At 46.6% G+C, this 5,000-nt stretch overlaps 3 non-coding genes and 6 pseudogenes across 3 annotated transcripts; all 9 read left to right on the top strand.

The window, feature by feature from the left end:
- Nucleotides 1–145: 145 nt before the first annotated feature.
- On the top strand, nt 146–264 carry LOC138250940 (5S ribosomal RNA; annotated as a pseudogene).
- A 446-nt stretch (nt 265–710) lies between these two features.
- Nucleotides 711–819, top strand: LOC138257081 (5S ribosomal RNA; annotated as a pseudogene).
- Nucleotides 820–1,265: 446 nt separating this feature from the next.
- LOC138251669 (5S ribosomal RNA) lies at nt 1,266–1,374 on the top strand (annotated as a pseudogene).
- A 446-nt stretch (nt 1,375–1,820) lies between these two features.
- LOC138250694 (5S ribosomal RNA) lies at nt 1,821–1,939 on the top strand (annotated as a pseudogene).
- Nucleotides 1,940–2,382: 443 nt separating this feature from the next.
- LOC138254883 (5S ribosomal RNA) lies at nt 2,383–2,501 on the top strand. The gene has a single exon (XR_011197530.1). It is a non-coding gene; the product is annotated as a 5S ribosomal RNA (ribosomal RNA).
- Nucleotides 2,502–2,947: 446 nt separating this feature from the next.
- LOC138252976 (5S ribosomal RNA) lies at nt 2,948–3,066 on the top strand. Its single transcript, XR_011195687.1, has one exon. It is a non-coding gene; the product is annotated as a 5S ribosomal RNA (ribosomal RNA).
- Nucleotides 3,067–3,487: 421 nt separating this feature from the next.
- Nucleotides 3,488–3,606, top strand: LOC138255362 (5S ribosomal RNA). The gene has a single exon (XR_011197998.1). It is a non-coding gene; the product is annotated as a 5S ribosomal RNA (ribosomal RNA).
- Nucleotides 3,607–4,050: 444 nt separating this feature from the next.
- Nucleotides 4,051–4,169, top strand: LOC138256773 (5S ribosomal RNA; annotated as a pseudogene).
- A 446-nt stretch (nt 4,170–4,615) lies between these two features.
- Nucleotides 4,616–4,734, top strand: LOC138250939 (5S ribosomal RNA; annotated as a pseudogene).
- Nucleotides 4,735–5,000: the final 266 nt, after the last annotated feature.

The following is a 5,000-nucleotide window of genomic DNA, read 5'->3' as shown; positions in this document are numbered from 1 at the left end:
AAACAGGGTGTGCGATTGGCCCTCTGTAAGAAGTTTGTGAAGGAGGGCAGTTTGTGAACAGTAGAGTGCAGGTGTGTTTGAGAGCAGCAGGCTCCAGACCGGCGGGCTGTCTCAACACAAGAGACCTGAAACAGGAGTGTGTTTTGCCTACGGCCATACCACCCTTAATGTGACTGATATCGGCTGATCTCAGAAGCTAAGCAGCGTCGGGCCTGGTTAGTACTTGGGTGGGAGACTGCTTGGGAATACCAGGTGCTGTAGGCATTTTGCCTCTTGCAGACAGTAGGTGGTGCACGTCTTAAAACAAATGCATAGAGACCTCTCTAATGTTACTTTTCATTTATTATTTCTTCTACTCTTTTTTCCTTTCTTAAAATAAATTAAAAAACAGCAATAACACTAAAATACACTCTTTCTGAAGGAAAATTGAGAATCTTTCTGCACTTCACACTCACCCCAAGCTGCTGGTGGTGAGCTGGTCTGTTGCTGCTTGTGCTGGGCCCTAAAGAAAGGGCAGTCTGAGACTGTGTGTAAGTGCAGATGAAGCGATTGTGAGGCTGGTGCAAAACAGGGTGTGCGATTGGCCCTCTGTAAGAAGTTTGTGAAGGAGGGCAGTTTGTGAACAGTAGAGTGCAGGTGTGTTTGAGAGCAGCAGGCTCCAGACCGGCGGGCTGTATCAACACAAGAGGCCTGAAACAGGAGTGTATTCTGCCTACGGCCATACCACTCTGAATGCGCCTGATCTCAGAAGCTAATCAGCGTTGGGCCTGGTTAGTACTTGGATGGGAGACTGCCTGGGAATACCAGGTGCTGTAGGCATTTTGCCTCTTGCAGACAGTAGGTGGTGCACGTCTTAGAACAAATGCATAGAGTCCTCTCTAATGTTACTTTTCATTTATTATTTCTTCTACTCTTTTTTCCTTTCTTAAAATAAATAAAAAAATAGCAATAACACTAAAATACACTCTTTCTGAAGGAAAATTGAGAATTTTTCTGCACTTCACACTCACCCCAAGCTGCTGGTGCTGAGCTGGTCTGTTGCTGCTTGTGCTGGGCCCTAAAGAAAGGGAAGTCTGAGACTGTGTGTAAGTGAAGGTGAAGCGATTGCGAGGCTGGTGCAAAACAGGGTGTGTGCTTGGCCCTCTGTAAGAAGTTTGTGAAGGAGGGCAGTTTGTGAACAGTAGAGTGCAGGTGTGTTTGGGAGCAGCAGGCTCCAGACCGGTGGGTTGTCTCAACACAAGAGGCCAGAAACAGGAGTGTATTTTGCCTAAGGCCATACCACCCTGAATGCGTCTGATCTCAGAAGTTAAGCAGTGTCGGGCCTGGTTAGTACTTGGATGGGAAACTGCCTGGGAATACCAGGTGCTGTAGGCATTTTGCCTCTTGCAGACAGTAGGTGGTGCACGTCTTAGAACAAATGCATAGAGTCCTCTCTAATGTTACTTTTCATTTATTATTTCTTCTACTCTTTTTTCCTTTCTTAAAATAAATAAAAAAACAGCAATAACACTAAAATACACTCTTTCCGAAGGAAAATTGAGAATCTTTCTGCACTTCACACTCACGCCAAGCTGCTGGTGGTGAGCTGGTCTGTTGCTGCTTGTGCTGGGCCCTAAAGAAAGGGCAGTCTGAGACTGTGTGTAAGTGCATATGAAGCGATTGCGAGGCTGGTGCAAAACAGGGTGTGCGATTGGCCCTCTGTAAGAAGTTTGTGAAGGAGGGCAGTTTGTGAACAGTAGAGTGCAGGTGTGTTTGAGAGCAGCAGGCTCCAGACCGGCGGGCTGTCTCAACACAAGAGACCTGAAACAGGAGTGCATGCTGCATACGGCCATACCACCCTGAATGCGCCTGATCTTGTCTGATCTCAGAAGCTAAGCAGCATTGGTCCCGGTTAGTTCTTGGATGGGAGACTGCCTGGGAATACCAGGTGCTGTAGGCATTTTGCCTCTTGCAGACAGTAGGTGGTGCACGTCTTAGAACAAATGCATAGAGTCCTCTCTAATGTTACTTTTCGTTTATTATTTCTTCTACTCTTTTTTCCTTTCTTCAAATAAATAAAAAAACAGCAATAACACTAAAATACACTCTTTCTGAAGGAAAATTGAGAATTTTTCTGCACTTCACACTCACCCCAAGCTGCTGGTGCTGAGCTGGTCTGCTGCTTGTGCTGGGCCCTAAAGAAAGGGCAGTCTGAGACTGTGTGTAAGTGAAGGTGAAGCGATTGCGAAGCTGGTGCAAAACAGGGTGTGTGCTTGGCCCTCTGTAAGAAGTTTGTGAAGGAGGGCAGTTTGTGAACAGTAGAGTGCAGGTGTGTTTGAGAGCAGCAGGCTCCAGACCGGTGGGTTGTCTCAACACAAGAGGCCTGAAACAGGAGTGTGTTCTGCCTACCGCCATACCACCCTGAATGCGCCTGATCTCGTCTGATCTCAGAAGCTAAGCAGCGTCGGGCTTGGTTAGTACTTGGATGGGAGACTGCCTGGGAATACCAGGTGCTGTGGGCATTTTGCCTCTTGCAGACAGTAGGTGGTGCACATCTCAGAACAAATGCATAGAGTCCTCTCTAATGTTACTTTTCATTTATTATTTCTTCTACTCTTTTTTCCTTTCTTAAAATAAATAAAAAAACAGCAATAACACTAAAATACACTCTTTCTGAAGGAAAATTGAGAATCTTTCTGCACTTCACACTCACCCCAAGCTGCTGGTGGTGAGCTGGTCTGTTGCTGCTTGTGCTGGGCCCTAAAGAAAGGGCAGTCTGAGACTGTGTGTAAGTGCAGATGAAGCGATTGTGAGGCTGGTGCAAAACAGGGTGTGCGATTGGCCATCTGTAAGAAGTTTGTGAAGGAGGGCAGTTTGTGAACAGTAGAGTGCAGGTGTGTTTGAGAGCAGCAGGCTCCAGACCGGCGGGATGTCTCAACACTAGAGGCCTGAAACAGAAGTGCATTCTGCCTACGGCCATACCACCCTGAATGCGCCTGATCTTGTCTGATCTCAGAAGCTAAGCAGAGTCGGGCCTGGTTAGTACTTGGATGGGAGACTGCCTGGGAATACCAGGTGCTGTAGGCATTTTGCCTCTTGCAGACAGTAGGTGGTGCACGTCTTAGAACAAATGCATAGAGTCCTCTCTAATGTTACTTTTGATTTATTATTTCTTCTACTCTTTTTTCCTTTCTTAAAATAAATAAAAAAACAGCAATAACACTAAAATACACTCTTTTCTGCACTTCACACTCTCCCCAAGCTGCTGGTGCTGAGCTGGTCTGCTGCTTGTGCTGGGCCCTAAGGAAAGGGCAGTCTGAGACTGTGTGTAAGTGAAGGTGAAGCGATTGCGAGGCTGGTGCAAAACAGGGTGTGCGATTGGCCCTCTGTAAGAAGTTTGTGAAGGAGGGCAGTTTGTGAACAGTAGAGTGCAGGTGTGTTTGAGAGCAGCAGGCTCCAGACCGGCGGGCTGTCTCAACACAAGAGGCCTGAAACAGGAGTGTATTCTGCCTACCGCCATACCACTCTGAATGCGCCTGATCTCGTCTGATCTCAGAAGCTAAGCAGCATCGGGCCTGGTTAGTACTTGGATGGGAGACTGCCTGGGAATAACAGGTGCTGTAGGCATTTTTCCTCTTGCAGACAGTAGGTGGTGCACGTCTTAGAACAATTTCATAGAGTCCTCTCTAATGTTACTTTTCATTTATTATTTCTTCTACTCTTTTTTCCTTTCTTCAAATAAATAAAAAAAACAGCAATAACACTAAAATACACTCTTTCTGAAGGAAAATTGAGAATTTTTCTGCACTTCACACTCACCCCAAGCTGCTGGTGCTGAGCTGGTCTGCTGCTTGTGCTGGGCCCTAAAGAACGGGCAGTCTGAGACTGTGTGTAAGTGCAGATGAAGCGATTGTGAGGCTGGTGCAAAACAGGGTGTGCGATTGGCCCTCTGTTAGAAGTTTGTGAAGGAGGGCAGTTTGTGAACAGTAAAGTGCAGGCGTGTTTGAGAGCAGCAGGCTCCAGACCGGCGGGCTGTCTCAACACAAGAAACCTGAAACAGGAGTGTGTTTTGTCTGCAGCCATACCACCCTGAATGCGCCTGATCTCGTCTGATCGCAGAAGCTAAGCAGCGTCGGGACTGATTAGTACTTGGATGGGAGACTGCCTGGGAATACCAGGTGCTGTAGGCATTTTGCCTCTTGCAGCCAGTAGGTGGTGCACGTCTTAGAACAATTGCATAGAGTCCTCTCTAATGTTACTTTTCATTTATTATTTCTTCTACTCTTTTTTCCTTTCTTCAAATAAATAAAAAAACAGCAATAACACTAAAATACACTCTTTCTGAAGGAAAATTGAGAATCTTTCTGCACTTCACACTCACCCCAAGCTGCTGGTGGTGAGCTGGTCTGTTGCTGCTTGTGCTGGGCCCTAAAGAAAGGGCAGTCTGAGACTGTGTGTAAGTGCAGATGAAGCGATTGTGAGGCTGGTGCAAAACAGGGTGTGCGATTGGCCCTCTGTAAGAAGTTTGTGAAGGAGGGCAGTTTGTGAACAGTAGAGTGCAGGTGTGTTTGAGAGCAGCAGGCTCCAGACCGGCGGGCTGTCTCAACACAAGAGACCTGAAACAGGAGTGTGTTTTGCCTACGGCCATACCACCCTTAATGTGACTGATATCGGCTGATCTCAGAAGCTAAGCAGCGTCGGGCCTGGTTAGTACTTGGGTGGGAGACTGCTTGGGAATACCAGGTGCTGTAGGCATTTTGCCTCTTGCAGACAGTAGGTGGTGCACGTCTTAAAACAAATGCATAGAGACCTCTCTAATGTTACTTTTCATTTATTATTTCTTCTACTCTTTTTTCCTTTCTTAAAATAAATAAAAAAACAGCAATAACACTAAAATACACTCTTTCTGAAGGAAAATTGAGAATCTTTCTGCACTTCACACTCACCCCAAGCTGCTGGTGGTGAGCTGGTCTGTTGCTGCTTGTGCTGGGCCCTAAAGAAAGGGCAGTCTGAGACTGTGT

This window comes from Pleurodeles waltl, chromosome 8 (genome assembly GCF_031143425.1).
Source record: "Pleurodeles waltl isolate 20211129_DDA chromosome 8, aPleWal1.hap1.20221129, whole genome shotgun sequence".
NCBI lineage: Eukaryota > Metazoa > Chordata > Amphibia > Caudata > Salamandridae > Pleurodeles > Pleurodeles waltl.
The sequence above is the reverse complement of the archived record's forward strand: the minus strand, read 5'-3'. Positions and strand labels throughout refer to the sequence as shown.